General features: G+C 30.1%; 1 pseudogene; it reads right to left on the bottom strand.

Moving 5' to 3' along the window:
- Positions 1 to 20,598: 20,598 nt before the first annotated feature.
- LOC149063028 (uncharacterized) lies at positions 20,599 to 21,281 on the bottom strand (annotated as a pseudogene).
- Between the last annotated feature and the right edge of the window lie 2,186 nt (positions 21,282 to 23,467).

Genomic DNA, 23,467 nt, shown 5'->3' on the forward strand with positions numbered 1-23,467 from the left:
AGAATAAGTATTATTATAGGTACATATTATACATTTTCTTACACAATTTGTTTGTACATACATAACACATTCTATAGATAGTTATTATGGATACCTATATAGTGTTCTATATAGGTTCCAGCTCTTTAAACTTAATTCAGCAGTTAAAATTAATTAATTGGCCTATAACAAAAGTCATTACATTACACCTGCCTTTTTTACTCAATCTTCATACTAAGTACATTGAGATATGTTAATTCCTTAATAAAAATAAAATTGTATCCACTCAACCTAACTTATAGGTGTTCGGGGACGTCCAAATTGAGGAGGAGGAGGGCACGGAATTCGTCGAAGTCCAGATGGAGGAAGAGGAGGGCGTGCAAGTTGTCTATGTCTCGGCGGAGAAGGGGGAGGGCGTGGAAATCTTCGACACATTGCGTTTCCGCTGATTTCAAAATGTCTCAGGGTATTGCCCTCCAAATGAGACGGAAGTTCGGAGGAGTGGAACAATTACGTCAACAAAACAAATCAGTCACTGATGTAGCCGTCATTAAGTTGGAACAGAGGGTGATATTTTACTTAATAACTAAAGAACATAATTGACAAAAACCAACTTATCAGTCGATCTATGTTAGTTTAACTAGACTCAAAGAACTATGTACCGAGTTAGAGATTAACAGTCTTGAATGCCCAAAAATGGGATGTGGGCTGGACGGGTTACAATGGGAAACTGTTCACAAAATGTTGCAATTTATTTTAAAAAATACAGGAGTTACAGTTTACGTCTATACGAAAGACGAATTAACAGAAGCAGAGAAAATGCAATTAATTAGAGAACTCCACATAAATCCCTTGGGGGGACATCAAGGGGTAAGCGGAACTTTCAACAGATTGTACACAGAACATCATTGGAAAGGGATGAGAAAACAAATCAAGGAATTTATAAAAAAATGTCTGTCATGCCAAAAAAATAAAACTGCTACGCGGATACCAAAAGAACCTATGGTGATCACCACTACAGCGACCATAGCATTTGAAAAGATTTTCCTCGACGTCGTCGGACCTTTACCACGATCTCATAATGGAAACTCATTAATTCTGGCAATGCAGGATGACCTCACCAAATTTGCATGGGTTTCTCCAATGGAGAACCATGAAGTTAATACAGTAGCACAGAACTTTGTGACTCAATTCTTGTATTTACATGGATTGCCTCAGTCTCGTAACTGACTGTGGTACCGAGTTATTGAGCAAAATATTTAAAGAAGTGTGTATGCTTCTCAAAATCCGCCAGACATCAACCACACCGTACCACCCCAAAGTAATGGGAGTCTTGAGAGGAGCCATCGCACCTTCGGGGAGTATTTGCGGAACTTCATTGAGAAAGATCCACAAAATTGGGATATCAAAATTACGCGATGTTTTGCCATAACTCAACCATCCATTCAGCCACAAAATTTCAACCATACCATTTAGTTTATGGAAACCCAGTGACAATCCCTACATCTCTCACTAATGAGCCAGAGCCTCGATACAACTATAACGACTTTCAATGTGAAATAAAAAAACAGATGCAAGAATCACAATCATTAGCCAGGAATCATTTGTTGAAAGCCAAGGGAAAATCCAAAGAATATTTTGACAGAAACTCAAAGCGACAGGATTTTAACCTAGGAGGTAAGGTTTTGTTACTAGATAAGACATCAAAAAATAAATTAACTCCCAGATGATTGGGACCATTTGAGATACTAGAAACAGATCCTAAACAAAATAATGTTATTCTAAAAAAAAAAAAAGGAAAAGATCAGAGAATTCATCACAATCTTCTAAAAAAAATTTCATGAATGACGACTTATACAATAATTCTGTTCTAGGGTAATTATAATGACAAGACCAAAATCGGGACAGACAGGTTGTATCCTTGTGTTGCTATGGCCTCCGATCATTTTTGCCCAGTATCCTCAAGAACCACTAGCGAACGTGACCAAGTACCAGAACTACAAAAGCGTCTATTTTAAATTTTTAGGAAATGTAAGAACCTCAAACGCTGGTTGGGACTTAGTCACTTATATAGATTTTAACAAGTACGTTTTGAGATATACAGAGTTAGAGTCATTATATAATAACACCGCAGACATTTGTTCAATGATTACACAGAACTTTGAGAATTCAGATAATTCCCATACATGCCAACTATTTGCACAAGCAACACTACCTTATCTGTTTGAGATCCAGACAAACCATCAGACTATCCTGTCATCAATTGGACCAAAGATCGCTACAATAGATAGAATTCGTCGTGGGTTTGGGAATACCTTGAAGCGTTTGGCCAACGTTCTTTATGGAATTTCTTCAAACCTTGATTACGAATTAATATTTAACAAGATCATTGATTTTACAAACAATAAACGGACTTATACAGATTTAATAAAGAAAAATCTTAGAATATTCCAAACAGATATAAGTGAAACAAATAGAACATTGGATGAGATCAAAGAAATTCAACAGAGATTTGAAAATAATGTCAAATACTTGAATGAACAGGTGAGACAAAATACGCAAGAAATTAACGAATTAAAAATAAAATCAAAGTTGCTAGAACAATCAGTGCTTATCGAAATAATTTTGAATCAGTATGCTTACGACATGCAAAACATAATAGCGATCATCAATTCAGCAACTAATGGTAAAATCCATACAAGTGTGATACCATTAAACAAGTGGTTGACTGAACTCATGGAAATTGAACTTATGCTATCTAAAGGAACACGCCTTCCATTAGATGTAACTGCAGAATCCATTCCCGAATTCATTAGTATATATGAGACTACAATATTTCAAAAAAATCATTTTTTAATATTCGTTGCAAACATTCCATTAATATCAGAGGACGAGTATATGTTATACCGTCCAATTCCGTTACCAATAATTTATGAAGGGAATAGTTTGATTTTAATTGAAACACAAATAGAAAATCTCGCTCTCAGTAAGGATAGCAAACGTTTCCTAGCGTTAACAAATAAACAATGGGAAACATGTAAACCTCTAAGCCATTACACATTATATAAAGGTTGACAATTCTTACACCATAGATCTAAATCAAATTTATGTGAATTAGCAATTCATAAAAAAAACCTAGACCCTCGATCATGCAAAATTAAATTTGTAATGTCAGATATAACTATTTGGCATCACTTGACATCATCAAACTCGTGGTTATTTTATACACAAGGTGAAACTCTAGTAGTTAATTGCAATGATCTCTCCAGAACCTACGAATTAGAGATCTCTGGTTGTAGGTAAATTGACCATCCTACCTTCGTGTGAACTTCACACACATGATTCAATTTTGTTACCATCAGAAAAATCAGATTTAGAACAAAACCTAGATAATATTATTCCTGAAAATTCGAAAGTAAATGTAAAATTTTTTGTAATGGAAATGTTAAACTCAGTGATACCACAATACTTAACAAAATTGCAATTACCTAATCAAAGACTTAATAGAATTTGCGAAACAGTTGAAAGAATTAGATAAGTTACAAAAAATTATACCAGAACCTTCTTTTATTATTAATGTAAACTTTCATCTAGCCATAATGTACAGTACATTGACTGTAAGCCTTACAATTACAATTATTTTAGTGTATTATTTTATATAAAAAAAAAAATGTTAAGTTGTACAACCAGGATTTAGCCGAAATAGAAGTTAAAGGAAATCAAAACGATTAAAATAAATTTTTATTCACGAATATTTTTTTTTCCCCATTATTATTATTTTTTATTTATTAAAATTTGATATTATATAAGAAACTTGTAGACTATTTAGCCCCTATGTTTCATTTAAGTTAGGGGGCGTTAAAAACCACTGTTTTAACTAGTATATGTTGATATTAGTATGTGTATATGTTAATATTATTATATGTATATGTGTAAGCCGTCGTCGGGCTCAAGGAATGTGCTGATGAAGCGATCGAGACCCGACGACCTGCCTGGACGCCTCGCGCATAGAAGGCGAGTGTGGCAGTCCAGGATTGGAGACAGAGAATCACGTTTGTACAGAACATTCAGGCCTTATTTTTCATTAATATAGTTGTACGTTTATTCTTAATTACAAATACAGAAAGTTAATCAGTCCTAAAGTGTTTGTGAATTTATTTGTGAGGACATCTCAGGATCGTCCATAAAAACATTTTGAATTAATTAGACAATTATAATTTAAAAATTATTTAACAGATGTCAAATAATAAAATAAATTTGTTACCTTCAATAATAAAACACATTTTCAAACTTGAAATTTTAAAACATTTATTGACTATTGTTTAAAAGAAATCAGTCAAATCAATGATAAATTGTGTTATCAAAATTATCATGATAAGATACAAATGACCTACTAGTAATGGCGGATATTTGGCTTCAAACGTTTATATGGTTAGTATAGGGAACCTAGCAATCTAGTTTATTATCTCTATCTGTGGTAGCATGTTTCGACTGTTATCACTTTTTTCTGTGATATTGATAATTTAAATTTTAAAAAATTAGGATATACCATTGAACTATATAATAACTGGAACGCTCACCGCCCATATGACTAATGTAAATAAAACTGAGCGAACGTGTTAGAAAGAGATAACGAATACTTTAGGTGTTTCTATCTCTGTCTTTATTGATAATACGCCGTACCGTATTCATTTTCAATGTTTACAGGCATACAATTTTTATAATTTGATTGACTTGGAATAAGAATTTAGCTAAATTCATTTAACTAAATTTCTACTCTGATAGTGAAATTGTATAAAAATTAAATTTTTGTACTATTTGTCTCTAGGCGTTTAGTAAAATGCCTGATTTGACTATATGCCTACGACATATATACTGTATAACAGAGGTGGCCAGCGAAAAGAGACTCGCGAGCCACCAAATATATAAATATGGAAGAGCCTAAATGTAAAAAAATTTCATATTATTAAATAATTTATAATCCTATAATCTATATGATATTGTAAATTGATATAATTTGTAAAAAAATTATACCAAGAACACTTTATTTTTACTAATTTTTTTATACATTGTAGACTGTAGTTTAATAAAATATTATATGTTTTCAAATACATAAATTCATATAAAAAAATTTTTTTTGTAAAAATGTTACAAAAAGATGCGAAAGTTTGGTTTGGTTTGGTTTACCCCTGCTGTATAATATACCTATGCTATATTTACTATCCATTCAAAATTTATAAAAAAAAATAACCAACCTGGGAAAGTAAATATATAGTTATTTCATATTTCAAACAATTGTATTTCATTCTGTTTCTGTATATTACATTTTTTAAATAAATAAATAAGTAAATAATTTAAACATATCAACAACATTGCTAAAAAAAATATAAATTGGTTGTCAATTTATCAAGCTGACAGTTTAATTTCGGAATGCAGGTAAGATTTAATGCTAATTAATCCAAATATTTATGGTATAATATTATGTATATATACGTATATTTATATTATAAATAAATATCTCGTTGTTCAATAATTATTATTCAAGCGTCAAGCCGCTTAAATCGTAAAATACTATTAGTTATTAGTTTATTACTTAAAAGTTAAAACAGCATTATAAAATAAAATTACAATTTGGCGCCGTATGTTAAACAAGGATAGATACACCTAATGTATACGCTATCTCTTTTTAATATCCTCGCTCGGGCCACACTGCGTGGTGAGCGTTCCAGTTATTATATAGTTCAATGGATATACATTAAGCATTGCGATACGGTTATAACATCATACCGGTCATCCGCTGCCAACATCATGCCGAGCCTCTAGCTCAAGGTCAACAGAAATATTTATCGGTGATCAATGGGATTTTGATAGCTGTCGCTTCTATTATGTTCTATGCTACTTATAAAGTTATAAATTATAACACGTATTTCTAGTCACTGATAGATATTTTACCTAATACATATTATTATATTAACCATAATAATAATATCTAGGTACTAGGTAGGTCTTAGGTATCTAATCTAAATAACTTGCCATTGTTGTTGAGTCTAAATCAGATGATCTATTTTTTTTATCTTTAGATAAGAACATAATTATTGTATTAAAATGTTTGTAAAATTCTTAGTTAGTCTATAATTATTTATAAATGCTGAGTCTAAAAGTTCAAAAGAATTATAATGATATTATTATTGCGAATTCTTGGATTTCTTTGAAAATGTTGCTGATGTTGTGTATTTTTTGAATTGCAAATAAATTTGCCTACTCGTTGAAATTAGCTATAACTATATTTTTAAATAGGTACAATTTAAATAAAATTGAAACTTTAAGTAGGTATTTTACCAAACGTTCGAAATACGAGTACGTTCGAATTACCTATTTATAAATTACTGTGAAGCTACGTAGATATCTAATAAAAGTTGTATGTATACCATTATTGAAGTTAATACAATATTAATTATTATCCATGGAGTCATACAAAGTAGTCAAACGTTTAGAAGTTCTACGACTTTTAATTCACATATGAAATAATCTCAGTATAATTATCATTGAAAATTATTTTTTTTTTTTTATATATAAATTAACAAAAAACGAAAATTAAATATTGAATGATATTATTGAGTAAACTATGAGAAATGAATATTTATTAAACTATTATATAAATATATTGAATTAATATTGCATTTTGAAGTAAAATGTAATCAAAAATACTTAGAGTACAAAATAAAAAATTACAATTTACATACATTTTTGTATAAATCTTGTATTTCAAATATTTGGAATTCAATGGATCTTATCAAATATTTATATAATTGTATAGATTGACAATTGATGTGTGGGTATGCAAATTCTCTACGGATTGTTACACCTTTCATTATATTGTACCTATATAATAAAAATAACAAAATTTAAATATTTGTAAAAATTAAACAAAAAAATTAACAAATTTTTAATACTTAAATTAATAGTAATGTCTATTATATATCAGGAGTAATTTATTTATTCTCCAACTTTTGTTTTTTGTTAGAGATATCTAATTTTAATGATTCTAACTTAAGTGCATTTTTAGCTCTAAGAAAAACTATTTCCTCATCTAACAAAACTTCTTCTTTGACCAAAATTGTTTTTTGTAGTTCAACCAATTCTAATCTTTTTTCTGCTAATAAAGAAAATTTTTCACTGGCTGATGCCTGACAGTTGTTTTTTCATTTTAAAATTCTTTAATTTTATACCTATATTTTTAGTTTAGTTAAATGCATTTTTTTTATTCATTTTTACAGTTTTAGGCTTTTTTCCATACAATTTATGTTGCTGCAAACGTTTAAAAATTTTTACAATGCTTATAATGTTATAATAATATTATATTATATTATAATTAGTATGTATTTGTATGTTTACAGCCAGCTTTTACGCGGTAAAAAAAATTGTTCAAGCGGAAATGTTCCGCTCCGAGAACACCGATTTACCGCGTAACACAATACGATGATTACACAAAATTGTCCGTCTATTTGCCCCTTACACAAAAATATTTACCGCATCAACAATTTGTTTATTAGATTTTCAGTTTTTTTTTTTAATTTTTCAATCAAATATCGCTAATTTTTATAAAAATAATATTTCAAGTAAAGAACACAAATTATTTAATAAACTATTTTATTTTGTTAAATAAAATTATACAAGTTTTCTTCCTTCTCTAGTAAAAAGTAAATATTCTACAATACGATCATGAATTAATAAACAATAAGCAGTTACACCTGTAAGGGATTCCGATACTTCAATTTCCAATTGAACGTCCACTGCTGAGGCTGTTGCCGATTCATTCTGTTTTGAAGTATCAATAACTATAATGGGTGCGTTCGTTAGTAAAGTAGATGGACTCAATATAGGGTTCCGTATACTTTTTTCGTAATACGATTCTTGAAACGATGTATACATATCATATAATAAAGAAAAATTATTTAAAAAAAAATCTAAATTCAAATTATTAAATAATGAGATTACCAGTATACCGTGACATCTCTTCTATTAAAAAAATTTGTTTTTCTTGTTGTTTTTTAGATTTCTTAGTTCTATTACTCCTGCATTTAATATACGTTTCTGATTGTACTTCTAACAGCTCATTTATAAATACAAAAATATTTGGGTGCCCACTATAGAAACAACTGTTGAGTTTAGAATGAAAACTCTCACAACTATTAGTAGTTCTATTTAAAGTAGTTGAGAATTGAGCCCATATACTTGGTGGAAAACTAGCTTTTGGAGAAATATAATTATCAAATACGTAGTCCATAAATTCTTCAATTCTTTCGTCACCTGTTGGTCGAATTGCCATCAACTCGTCTGTAAAGCAGTCGATAACTTCTATTGGCCTTAAAAAAGGTAAGCCAAAAAACAATTTCAAAAAATTACCGGTCTCGTTTTCTGAACTAGTGTCTTTGTAAATTGCCGACAGACCTAGATTCTGAATTTTCCGATTGCGTGTGTTTCCATGGCGCTTTTTGGCAGTGAAGGATGAATAGTAGAACGAGCTCGATGTATATTATGCCGTATTAGAGATAAGTCATTATTCATTAAAGTACTTATATCTCCGAGTTTCAACTCTCTGTGAATCAATTTTGAAGGCTTTTCAAAAACATCTTCAACAGCTTTCCTTTTTAAGGAATTGCTCAGCGCTCGCCACTTACTAATATTTTCGTCAATTTTATCATGCTTATGATCTGTGTTACTTTCTATAATCTTATTATTATCGATTTTTAAATAACACTTACAGCTACTCTCAGAGGCGTGCTCAGGATTTTTATATGGGGGGGGGGGGTCACTTAATATATTTTAATAGATCTATTTAATAATTTAAAATTTCGGTATTATACAAAATATCATATATTTATTATAGATAATATACATTACACACATTAAGTTTTTAAATAATATCTATTGAATACCTTTCATCATCCAAAATCTCAATAATATTTGGTTGGCTTTTTGAAAACAATTTTAAAAAGTGTTCACCCTTTAATATTGCTACTTTATGATACTCATGTTCATTATGCTTTTCAAATACCTATTAATTAATTAAAGTTATAAATTGATATTAATATATATATATATATATATAATGATTATTATAAGCAAAATATATCATGCTTAAGCATTTATAATTAAATTAATTACTTCTATAGCATTCTTCCAATTTTGAAAGCCATTCAATACAAGACTGCCTAAGGTCTGACTACCAATGCCACCTGTTCTAGCAAACACTATGCAATACTTGCAGAAAGCCCCTTCTAATTTTTCAGAATAACAAAGCCAACAATATTTTTCTAACCATCGATACTGAAATTTAATTTTCCTTTTGACATGTTGTTTTAACAATGGAAATGAATAACTCAATGGTGGTGACCATAAGTTTGTCAACACCTATAATAACATAATATAATATTATATGCTATAATATGAATGAATTAAAAAAATTATTACTAATATAATGAGTACTAGACAGTAGACTCGTATAATATGCACTCACTACATGCTTTTCGATGTCAGATAAGGTTCGATTAATAAACAAGCTTACATCATTTTTTGGTACAATAGGCGAAGTACATTCTGGTTCCAACTTCATTAATAGAATAAGCAAAGGCAAAAAATATACACATTAACATTAACCAAGCAGGCAGCAGTAACATTTTGTAATATATTTCATAATTCCATATTGTATATTTTAGAAGGTGTAAGCTATCAGCGTTTATATTTTACCTGTTTATGTCTTACCTTCTTGTCATCAACTTTATTTGACTCGTCGATATCTTTAAGTTTCCTTTTTAGTAAACCTGAATCAGATTCACTAACCGTAAAAAAGTCAGTGATTTTTTTTGCCATTTTTTTTAACGTCACAACACTCACTACGGGGTAAAGACTGAAATACTTATACAAATTACAAAGCTTTTGGTAAATAAAATAATAATCAACGTGCTCTGAACACAGTGTAAAAATAATATAATATAAGATATAACGAATAACGATGGATAATTTGGTACGATAACTCCAAGGTTTATAACGATTAACGGTAACGCGTTCCGATTACACAGATATAATATATTTATATATAGATACCTATCAGTGCCTAATGCCGATTATTACGAGGACCAAGCGCATGGAATAATGAAATTAAATGTTGTAACAATACTTACTCTTATCACAATACTACGCCGATTATTCAATGTTGCCAAATTAGAATAGTTTTAAATTTTATTATATTATTGAAAAAAAAAATTTTAATATTTCCTTCTATTGACCACTATTGTTTATAGTATATTAGTATTACACAATATATATATTACCATGGGGGGGGGGTTCAAACCCTATGAACCCCCCCCCCCCCCTTGAGCACGCCTCTGGCTACTCTTGATACAAGTCCAGCGTTGGATATCGTTTGCTAGCATTTTATGGAAACAAAACGTATATCCATCTATTGGTATTAATGGTTTAGACTTTTCACTTAATCTAAATTCCATATTTATTCAAAAATGTACACTTCGAAAAATACGCAACGACATAATTAATGTTGAACTAATAATGGTTGCAACAATACTGGAACACTCCTAATATTCTAGATTATGTTCAACTATAAAAACTGCTATCTAACTATCTAAAATCAATTATTATGATAAATAACATATACATTATATATATACGTAGGTAATAATAATGACAATAATCTTTGATAAAGCGTTCGGCCAACATGCATTCACATGAGATGTTTAATGATTTTTTTTTTTTTGTAAATTCGCGCGTGGTCTCGATGGACATTAGAGCGAGTTGTGTGTGACGGTCGAACTCTTAAGGTACGGCCGCACTGAACGCGATTTGCGATTTTGCGTTTTGCGATTGCGTTTTGCGTTTTGCGATTTTACGATTTTATTAAAACTATAGAATAAATATGATATGGCCCCACTGGGAGCGTTTTGCGTTTTGCGTTTTACAATAAATCGCTTTTAACGCAAATAAATCAAAATAGTTTGTTTTCTTGCGATTAATCGCTTTTGAAAAGCCCACTAGACACCATGTCGGTTGATCCAGAAAAACTAGCTGCAGCAGTTTTTTTAAAAGAACCTATTTGGAACCCTCGTCATGCTGGACATAAAAATAGGACAATTATTCAACAGTGTTGGTCTGATTTAAGCAAAGAAATGATTATAGACGGTAAGTACAATAATTATATATTATTCAAATAAAAAATATAAATTATAAATTATCCAAGTACCTACACTTTATTATAATATATTACATATTTAGGTATCTATATTGTAATATAGCTTTATTTAGGTATTTAAATTTAAGTATAAACTAAAAGTAGGTACATACGTTAAACTTATAAAGAATAAATAATTAAATAATAATATGATCAATAATTTAATATTGTAAAGTAAAGGTACATCATTTCGGTAGGTACCTATTGGTATTATAATTTATAATATATTATTCTAATACTTAATGCTATAATTGAACATAATATAGAAGTAATATATAAGTATAGAACCATTTGCATTGATCATAAATCAAAATGATTCAAAATTAATTATTAATAAATAAATTTATAAATGGTATACCTATATTATGTATAAACTTACTAGATTTTATAAATTATACCAAAATCGATAAACTAAAGAGTAAATAATAGGTCTATAGGATATTATAGATATGCGAATTTCAATTGAATCAAATACAGACGTCACTCTTGTACATAGTAATATGTTAAAATAAACTTATCATTTTGTTATTTTATATAATAATTCTATTTTTAACAATAAAGTCAAGTTTATACGAGCAACTATTTATAATGTACATAATTACAAAATATAAATAACCCAGACCTAGCGTTTAAATGAAAATAATGATTATTCCTGTTTATTTTTGGTTTTAAAATATTACCTAATACAATTTGATTGGATTTTAAAACTGGCGAACAACTAGTTGTAGTCTATTTCAGTATAAGTAAATAAGCTTAATAACGAAATAAAGTAAAAATACTGCCCAAATATAAATAAATATAAATATGAATTACTAGGTATCTAATATTAAACATTTTATAACTAAACTAAAAAAGTGGTAGGTATCTGAGACAAATTCAAATAAATATTTTAAAAATATTATACCTAAATCTAAATAATATTATCAAAGTTACATTATCTACCTAAAATTAAATATAGTCCATTTGCCAAGGAACTGAACCATATTCACTAATAAAATAGTCAGCGAATATTTCTCTAGTGTCTCTGGCATCAGTACTAAATCTGTTATTTCTTCTGCCGTCTGCAGAGATATTAGCAATTTTTTCGTCCAAAAATGTTGAATATTTTGTATTGGTTGCTTATTATGCGTTAATACTACATTGTGCAATATGCATACGGCTTTTGTAATTATAATAGCATTTTCAATATTAGTTTCGATGGCTTTATTTAATATTCTCCATTTTGAGGATAGAATACCAAAAGTATTTTCAACTGTTCGCTTTGCCCGAGAAAGCCTGTAATTAAATACTTTTTTTTTATTATTATTAATGAGTTGTTTTCCGGGATATGGTCGTAATATATTAACTAATAAAGGAAAATATGCTTCATCGCCTATAAATGCGTATGGTACTTTAATGTTGGTATTTGGAAGTTCTGCATTATCAGGAATATTTAATTCTTTATTTTGAAGTTTTTTGAAAAATTCTGAATTTTTTAAAACTCCGCCGTCGGTTTCTCTGCCATACGCACCAATGTCAACCATCACAAATTTGTAATTTGCATCAGAAACAGCAAGTAGATGTATGGAAAAAAAAGTGCTTGTAATTGTAGTACATTGAACCCGTATTTTGTGGCTGATTAATCCTTATATGTTTTCCATCGATGCTTCCAAGACAATTCGGAAAATTCCAATTTGTATAAAAATCTTTGGAATTTGATTTCCACATATCAACTGTAGGTTCCGGTAAATAAGTAGGTAATAATTTATCCCAAATAGCACTACATGTCTCTACTACAATGTTCGAAATAGTAGTTTTTCCCATTCTAAAAGTGAAAGCTAAGCTTCTAAAACTACAACCAGTAGCCAAAAATCTAAAACATACAATTAAAGGTTTATTAATTTTGAACTTGAACTTATTTTATTGTGTTTATTTTCTTAATTTTTAATTTTAAAATTTTTTTTTGTGTCTTTCATCACTTTTTGGGACAGTAAAATGCTTAGATTTTCTTTAACAGTATCTTTTCTGAAAGGAATCTAGTTGGTACTTTGAGGGGCAAAATTTCCCAGTAGTTTTCAAAAGCGCCGTAAAAAACAAAAGAAAAACGAGAATTTTTAAGCTAAATCGATTTTGGTTTTTGGCGTAACTCTAACAAATTTCAGTAGTTACATGAAATTTTTACTGAATGTTTATATAAGCATTTTCTATACATAATTCCTTTTTTTTTTCTGTTTTTTTTTCTATAATTGACAGTAAAATTTTATTTGTTGCGTAAAAATGCGTGAAAATTTAATACAAGGCTCCTGATATACTGTTACAATAGCAGTTTAAAAATATTAAAAACACATTGGCACAATTTTTTTTTTATAAGCATTTAAGGTTGGAAATTAAATTTAAAATTTAATAATTATTTTGTAGTTGAAAATGTATAAAATGTTCAACTTTTATAGCTAAGGATTGAAAATTTAAATCCTAAATCAGGTTATATGTAAATATATGTTAGTTAATTTTGAAAACTAAATAAATATTTCTAGCGGAAACACTGAAAGCAAAGTGGAAAAACATGAGAGATTACTATCGCGCAGAATTAAGGAAACACCCATTTGGAAAATCCGGAGCTGGAGCTGAGGATGTTAGCAATTCTTCGTGGCCGCTATTTAAATGTTTGTCTTATTTAAGAAATACAATGCAAACTAGAACTCGTTTCACAAACATTAAATCAAATTTGAACTGTTCAGAAGAAGCAGACATCGAGTCAAATTCATCGAACTCATATGTCTGTCAGGATCAGGATAGTGATTGTTTTAATCAACATAATTCAAATATTGATAATGGTGATCTAGCTGATAATACAGACTCCTTGCAGGACTTACCTGCAAGTGGTTTTTAAAAAAGGAACTACGATGTAATGCATAGGCAGACTGCAGCAAATAATTTTAGACGGGCATTATTAAATATGGAAGCTAAAAAAATTAAACTTTTAGAAAATGAGGAAAAAGAAGATGAGGATTTGTTATTTTTAAAAAGTTTATTGCCTGACCTAAAAAAATTATCACAAACACAGAAAATGAGAACAAAAATTAAATTTCAAGAGATTTTACTTCAAGAAACTTTAAATTTATTACAGTCAACACCAACCACAAGTCAAACAACAGTGGTCAGCAGCTATAGCCCACATAGTGCTCAATGGCATATAAATAATGAGGGAACAAAAACTTACGTAACTAATTCTTTGTAAACATTGTTTTTTAAATTTGATTATTTAAAATAATTTTTTTTTATATAGCAAGTCGCTACGCAGAATATTAAATTTTATATGATTATAACTAGTTGAAGTCAATTTTATTTAAGTTAATTAATTTTGTTTTTATTTCTTACTAAGTATTAAGAATTTCATATTATATAAGCTTTATTATATTGTTATTACATATTTTGTGATCAACTATCATAATTTAATTGTTTTATAATTTTTTAAGTATTAACATTTTTTAATGGCAAGTATATTACCAAGTTGGTTTTGAACATGTTTTGAGACTTTTTTTAATTTATTAAAATTATTGGTGAAAAAAATGTAGGTATTATTTTAATATTTACTTACCTCAGAGTAACTAAAAGCCTCTCTTCTGGTGAAATAGGCTTTCGGAAATTTGTTTCCGATTTCTGTATGGTATCTTTAATAGCATCAAGTACTAAGTTGAAAGTTTCTTCATCCATACGGCAATACTCAAAAAACTTGTCAGGGTGTTTTTTTAGTTTAGAAAAAAGAGTATGATATTCACCTTCTGTTTTTCTATTTTTATTTAACTCGTGTACCCATAAACGTTCTTTAAACATTTCAACTTTTGCTTCTATTGAAGCAGAACTTTCAGATAAAAGTATTTTACGCAAGCGGTTTGAATTGAACGAAGTCATATTGGCAACTAAAACTATTCACCACAAAACAATAAAAACGCGGAACTGGCCCCACCAAAATTGTAAAAATCGCTGGACAATATCTCTCGCATAATCGCTCGCATCGCAAATCGCGTCCAGTGCGGCCGTACCTTTACGGTCGTAAGCTCGTAAACTCTTTACTCGTGCAATCTATTGATAATTACAACAATAGGGAATCAACTCGTACGTACCTTCTAATGACCCGGGAATCAACGGTGTCGGTGCAGGTAAACAGGTACTCGGGAATCAACTCGTACGCAGCCCTTTTGTTATTGTATTTTTACGATCTTTTTGTAATCCAATTTTAATAAATCGTGGTTTTTCTAATTTTGAAGTGGTTTTCAAGTTCCATACTACTTTTTTAGTAGTTCCGAGTTCAGGATATTCAAAAGTTTCGAAAGATCTAAAAGGAATAAACAAACTTTTTTCTTTTTCTACAAGTTTCAATAACTTTAACCTTTCTTCATCATCAACAGTAATATGCGGAACCTTCCAGACTATTTTATTCAATACAAATTTATCAAAAGCAGCGGCTATACCACTTTTAAGGCTTAACGCGTTTAAATCAGTATGACTTCGAGTTAATATTAATTCCAATCTTGAATTTACTAATATTTTTTTATAATCTTCAAACAGACCTAACCAATATTTCAATGGAATGCAAGCACTGAATTCACCTTTATCGTTTGTTATTTGTGATCCATTTTTAAAATTCCAGCCAGAATTTTCGTAACAATTATAGTTATCTGGTGTACAAGATAAGAATCTTCATGAAACGGTCCACATTGTATCTTTTTAAACCCAAAAACAGGTGCTATACTAAATGGAATATCGAACCTAAGTATTCCATTGCATTTTATATACGTTCTAAAATCAACAGGATCAATACATACACTGAATGTTAGCTGTGTTCCATAGTCTTTATTAACTCGGAGTAACTCTTTTGCAATATAATTGTTAATATCTTCTATTTCATAGCATCCATCTTTCAAACTAAATTCAAAACTGTAATATTTTATGTTATGTTTCTTTGAAGGAATTACTTCTATTTTCAGTCGGTTATTAATTGGATTTATAATATTTGGAAATGAATTGAACGTTTGCAAAGATAACAAAGCTATTTCTGAATCCTGAAGAAATGGAAAATAATTTGCAGTCAATTCAGTCGATTTTCCAGTTAAAGTTAGTGTAATAGATTCATGCATTGTAAAAATTCAAGACACAAATGCCCACAGTTGAATGTATTGAAGTCTTGATAGTTAGAATAGTTGTAAACTATTTTAAACTTTTTAAAATAACGTTGTAATTCAATTGGTGGAGGTAAATCACCAAAGCTATCAAAATATATGACTTTATCTTTATTTTTATGAAACGCTACCCAATGGCTCCCGTCGCCTGAATATATGTCCAAGTTTAATATACCACATTCATTTACATACGGTTTTTTAGGTAAGTTATCACGTGAAAACACTCCACGGAAATGATTGATTTTCAACTTAGTTATACATTTTATAATATCTTCTGACGAAAGTGGTCTGTCAGGAAGCGTATTTAACAGTTTTTTTCCATACCTTGTTTTTGTTTAAATTTAGACCACTACCTTTTTTTCTTTTTGAATTTTAAATTGCATTATACACACTAGCACCTCCAGACATTAAGCTACCAAGTGCTGACAATCCCGCAAATATAGATATTAAGGGAATTACACCTCCTGTTTGTCTCGGTGGTAAAATCAATCTTTCGCTACCATTTTTTTTTCTTAGACATTCTTTTTTTCTTTACTGCTATCATGAGATTTTTTATTTTTGTAGCACGTTTTTTTTTATAACCCATTCCTATTTTTCTTTTAGCTTTCATCGCGTTTGTTACTGCATACGCAACAATTTTCTCCTTTTTAGGAGTATCTATAGCTTTAAATCTTTCCCAAGCACGATTTTCTAACACTTCATCAGCTTTATGTCTATCGTTTAAATTTTTATTAGATGCATACGCAATATCGTGACAAGCAGTATCCAATGGATTTATTCCTATGTCACCTCTATTTAATCTTTTTTTTAATTTTGTACCTGGCCCACAAAACTGATAACCTGGAACATAAGATTCAAACGGAAGACTATTTATAAGAGAGTTTACAATACCTTTACCAGTCTTTTTCGATTTACACTTTCGAGTTGAACGCATCATCAATAACTGAATATAAAATAAAAATCTTCGAGTATTTATATGGATTTAATTGAACAGAAAGATAAATTAGAAATAATAAACGTAGATGTGTAGCGTCCCAGCATACAGGAGGACAAACGACTGGTGTTGAGGTAGATGGATTGAGTGTAATAAGTATAACAACTTAGTTTGTGATTAATTATTAGATATTTATTTGATTACTATGTAAATAAAACACTTTTTACTGCACAAATGATTTAGTTGCAAAATATTCTAAGTCCGAATAATTAAATTGGACTGGTATCTGACGTGAAGGTGCTTGCTCTGACTCTGGTGGCTCACGTCTGAATTGGGTCTAATCGGGGCTCTCCTATATAGTCCAGATAGTCCTACTCCCTGCGTTTCCTCTCCTATCGATAAGATACGTATGTGTCCATAGCCGAGTCGTGCAAAAGCAGACGTGCGTATCACTATAAGATACCGTAGCATCCCACGCTCGTGCGGCCGTTCGGTCACATCCTACTATTCGTGACATACGCCTAATATCAATAAACCCGATGCCCTAATTAGGTATCTAAATTATTTTCTGCCAACAAGATAATTTCGTACAATGAGCTTCTATTATTTTAATATTCTACTCGTACCGGCTATCGAGATTTGATACAATGTGATCGGTGGTGAAATCATAATATGTATATGCGGTTTTATGTGTTTAGCGGGACGTCAGTACATAGCACCTCCCCCCTAAAAAAAAGGTTTCTGTCCCCAAGACAGAAATCTTTAAATAGCATTGTAACAGTTACTTCACATTTTTTACATTTACATGTTTTAGCTTGTGTACAACTTCAAACGTCATATGTTTTACAATTTCTTACAATTTCATAGTTTTACATGCAATGATTATAATGTATTTATATCTATATGCTTATCGCATTTACAATGATTAGGTTACAATAATATTAATGTTTTATATAATATGATATATTTTTGGTTAATAGTTATATTAATAATATATTTTTTTTTCGTTTGTACTTATATAATAATAAAGATTGTGTTAGTAGTACATGTATATTCCATTAATTGTTTATTTATTTGATTAACATAATTGTCCTATAATACATATAATAATATTTTCCCATAACCATAGTTTACATCATTTTTTTTTACATTTCATTTTTTTTTTCTTATAACAATATTAATAAAGTTCCTCTAACTAACTTATCCCTTTAATTTAATTCTCTTAATCATACATTCTATACGTTTTAAGTGTATATATATATATATATATATTCCAGTTTATAGGTACTATCCGATTTTTCCGGTGTTCTTTATCGATTCCAACCTATGGACATATCCGTTACGACTCTTTTGCATAGGTCTCGAGTCGTAGCGGTCCATCCATAGTTTTCTATTCTCTACCTACATTTATCTAAAATGTTTCATTAGATTATCATACCCCATTTTTCTTATCACGTGGTCAAATATACATTTCGTAAATTGTACATCAGTCTGTGGATCATGGGCATGTGTTATATTATGTGTCTTTTTACAAACTACATCATGAGTCTCTTGGAGGTTCAGTAATCTCCCAATTTTATCGAACTTTCCGATATCGGTTTCGAATATTATCTCTTTATTTGCTAGTTTTTCTAACCTTATACTGAAATTTTGGTCGAACTTCGTGTCGTAACAAGTGATGTTAAGAACCGGAACCTGGTCTATTTTTAATTTATGTAATACCCTTACATCCGAATGTCCGTTCCATAGTACGATTATATTAATTTTATCCCCATGTGCTAAATATTCCTCTATATATTCCTTATCTAAATTATTTAATTCTGTGTTTAAACTTAACTCTTACTGTCCTAAACAAGTATCTCTCAACACTTCCTCACATCTAAAAATACGTTTAATTTCTCTTCTTACTACCACAACCTCTCGGTCCAATATAGGTCTGACCTCCGTGTTGGTTGGTAGTATTAACGGTCTTCCTTCCAATTTCCTTATTTTGTATCGGTCCAAACTATTGGATATGGCCCCGGATATCAGAACCATATCAGTCCTATTTATCATCGAAAATTCAAAATCCATGATGACAAACTTATGTGTTTCTTTTCTGTTGATTAAGTTAATCGGTCATTATTTTTAATATGTATAGTTTTTAATCTATTTTTACCCCCTCTTTTATACTATACTTTATTATATTATACTTATACTTTATTTACGAATTATACTGAATTATATCTGATTTCTATTTAGTTTTATAGTTATTTATAATTTTTACTTCCTAATATTAATAAATGGCTGTCATTCTCTTTACAGTAAATTAATCTTTTATTCTTGGTGGAGATAAGGACAGTCTGTCCGGTGTATCCCCCAGTAGTGGACTTTTAGGTCTTTCTTCCGCAATTATCGGTGTATCCACATAAAATGTACTTCGACTTGTTGGTATAGGGTGTGGAGTTATATTATATCGCGGTTTAATCGGCTCCCAAGTGTTTAATCTACACTTATACATTATATATATAAATAACAATAGTATTGTCGCAAAGGTCATTAGTCCTATTATTATATATATCAAGTAGTTATTACTTTCATTATCTGATACATGTCCCGATTGCCTAAATATTTCGTCATCGATCATACTTTGTACGTCGTCTAAAGAATGTGTTAAATGGTTTACGTTATCTTATTTATGTGAATCATGTCTGGTCTTTATATTAGGTAGATTCAAGTTTTTAATTTGCCTAGGAAGCGTTGCTACCAACTTCCCTTCCCCTACTCGTGGTATAAAGTTAACGTAGTATTTAGATTTAATGTCTCTTGTTGGATTCAATATGATATCTTCGGCATATGCCCTACAGTCTTGATTTAGTTTGATTAACCCCTGATGTTTTAGCTTTACTATATATGGTTCTCTATTTCCTTGGCATGTTATTGTTAAGGTTTCCCCACTAGTTGTATAAATCCATGCATTTGCATATTTTAATTTATGAAATATATTTTTAGATAATATGATACCTGTCTCGCATGAGCTTGGTAGAGTGTCCGGATTTTTAAATAACGTTATTTCACATGGTTGGTTTTCCGACTGATGTTGGATAGGTTGAAATTCTGGACAAATTGTAAAAACTTCGGTTTCCTTACATTGAAGTAACTGCGTTTCCGTAAACGTGGTGTATTGCCTACGATTTCTAGTAATACCGATGTATTGGAATTCTGGTTTTAGAATGATACTGTGTTTATAATCTATATTTCCGTTTAATTGTGTCTCTATAGGGTGTGGTATAGGTAAAATCCTATATAATGTTAATTCTATTTCCGTGATCAAAGGTATTCTAATTAGAAAAACTATTTGATTACCACTATAAAAAACTTCCATTTTAGTAATTTTACTTAGTTCATATATCTCGCTCGGTTTTGTACCCATTGGTAAATTAAAATTGAGCGGTAAGACTAACTTAATTTCAGTTAAATGTTTTGCAAGCTCCCGTGGCGTTATAAGCGACGGATGAAGTACCCCCGTTCTAGCTGCGTTTATAATCGCACTGATCGTGGTTGTTTCGTATGCGTATTGTGTTAGTAATGCCGTGAAAATACTATGTATTCTGTTCGTGAGAATCAGAGTTTCTAGCGTGTGTGTATTGTTTGCTAACTCGTTAATCTTTTTATATAACATTCCCTGTTTTTCTTCCAACTCCCCATATAATTTATTCATTTCGACGGCAGCCGTACTTACACCTATTATGGCTGATTTTACTACTGTCGTTTGATTTTTAAGTATATGGATCATATTCTCATTACTATGTTCTATCTGATCTATGTGTTCGGTTGTTTCCTTCGTACAGTCGTCATCGCATACTCCGAATAACGTTTTCATAGCCGATCCTATAAAGTTTACTAAACCTCGCTTAGTCCTATGACCTTTCGTAGTCAACTCCCCCTTGCTATCGGACACGTATCTGCCTATAGATTCATACATTTGCTCTCGTTGTATAGAAATTTCTTGGAACATCGTTTTCAATATATTATCAAACCGTGAACAGATTTCATATTCCATCAGCTTATCCTTGCAATGGCTGGTCATTGACATAATTTCATTATATAGCTTATCATGCCTATCATCGTAATTTTTTAATGGTACATATGTTACGGACTCCCACATAGCCCCTTCGATTCTAACTACCCCTCGATTTTTGCAAAACATTGTCGTTTGGTTTTTAAATTCTTCGATGGTATACGGAAGTTGTCCTTGACTCATTGTCACTAGTGTTAACCTACGTAATAATATACTTATTAGTACATGTTAGTATTCATATACCTTATATTTAGTAACTTAATTAATTCCTATATTCCTGCCATTATTATTTATTTTTTTTTTTATTTATTTACTTAATCAATTACTTTCTACAGCGAACCTATTGTACATCTCTATCAATATTTGCTAATTCTACTTCCAATATTAATTTATTTATCTACGTGATTAATTTATAGTTTATTTCTTATATTATATTATCTTTCGTGTTACTTTCATATTTTATTCAGCATTCTGTTTGTCTCATTTCCTGACCTTCACTTATTTAATACTTATATCTATACCTAATTTCACTAATTTTTTACTACTCTATTATTACTTATGTCTACCACTTTTTCTTTACACAATATTTAACTATCTATTTTTTCCTTTTTCATATTTACTTTATACCATGGTCTCATAGTATTTCTTTACATCGTTCTTATGCACGGTGACCTGCTGTCTACCTCGCGCTATTACCACGTTCTCACTATCTAGTACCTCTAGAATTTCATATGGTCCCTTCCATAACGCGCTTAATTTATTCTTTTGGGTTTTATCTTTAAGTAGGTAATATTAGATATTTTATCCTTAAGTCCTCACTGTGAACCTTTTTATCATAATGATTTTTAGATTTTATTTTCTTTTGTATTAATCTTTCTCTCGCGATTTTATGTGACTCTTGCATTTTCTGTTTTAGATCGAATACATAATCGTCATAATTATATCTAGGTTCTGGATTACATTTTAATTTTACTGGTATATCTAAATCTCTTCCATATAACAATGCGTACGGTTGGTAATTAGTTGCGGTGTGTTCTGTCGAATTATATACGAATAGTGCGTAAGGCAGTAATTGATCCCAATTATTTAAATCTTTATCTACGTAATGTCTTAGATATTCGGCTAAAGTTCTATGTGACCTTTCTAAACTACCGTTGGTTTGTGGATGATAAGGACTTGTATTTATTTTGTTAATCTTTAGTAATTTACATACTTCAGAAAAGATTTTGCTAAGAAAATCAGTGCCCTGATCTGTTAAAATCGTTTGAGGTATTCCATGCACGCATACGAACTTAGTAGCAAATTCTTTCGCTACCGTATTCGCCGTGTGGTCATGTAACGGGACCCCCAACGAATATTTCGTCAAATCGTCTTGGAAAGTAAGTATGTACTTGAAACCTGACTCAGTTTCTATTAATGGTCCTACAATGTCCATAAATAATTTTTCGAATGGTTTAGAACTTGTCGTAGTGATTACCATGGGACTTCTATGATGTTTGTTAGTAGTTTTATTCGCCTGACATGAAGCACAACCTTTTATGTAATCTTTTACTTCCTGCTTTAAATTTGGCCAGTTAAATTGCCGTTTAATTTTTTTATATGTTCTATGTATTCCTGCGTGACCTCCTAGTAAAGAATCGTGAAATTGTTTAAAAATAACTAATTTTTCTTCCTTACTGTATTCTAATTTAGTACAGATTATTATCTCGATGTTTGTGTTACGAAATACATATCGTATCATAGATCGAACTTTTGCCCAATCTAAACCGTCTTTCCGCCCTAACTGGTTCATAGGTAACTTAGTTAATGAATGTTTTTCGCAGAAATATTTTAAATTCAATAATGCCAGATGCATATTTTCATACGTCGCTAATTGCTTTTGTTGACTTTTCGTTAACAAAAATATTATATATCTATCGTCCGTTTTAAATTTTACAACGCCCCCGATATCCTTATTCGATTTTAGCGTTTTATCCTTTCCGAATCTTTGTTTTAGTTCGTAATTTATTCCTGACCTAAAATTATAATACTTTTCTATTTCTGACACTATATTGTATTCATTTGGTGACTCTATTAGTTCACCGTGTACC

This window comes from Diuraphis noxia, unplaced genomic scaffold (assembly GCF_037042655.1).
Source record: "Diuraphis noxia isolate RWA-SAM2 unplaced genomic scaffold, SU_Dnox_SAM2 contig0001, whole genome shotgun sequence".
Taxonomy (NCBI): domain Eukaryota; kingdom Metazoa; phylum Arthropoda; class Insecta; order Hemiptera; family Aphididae; genus Diuraphis; species Diuraphis noxia.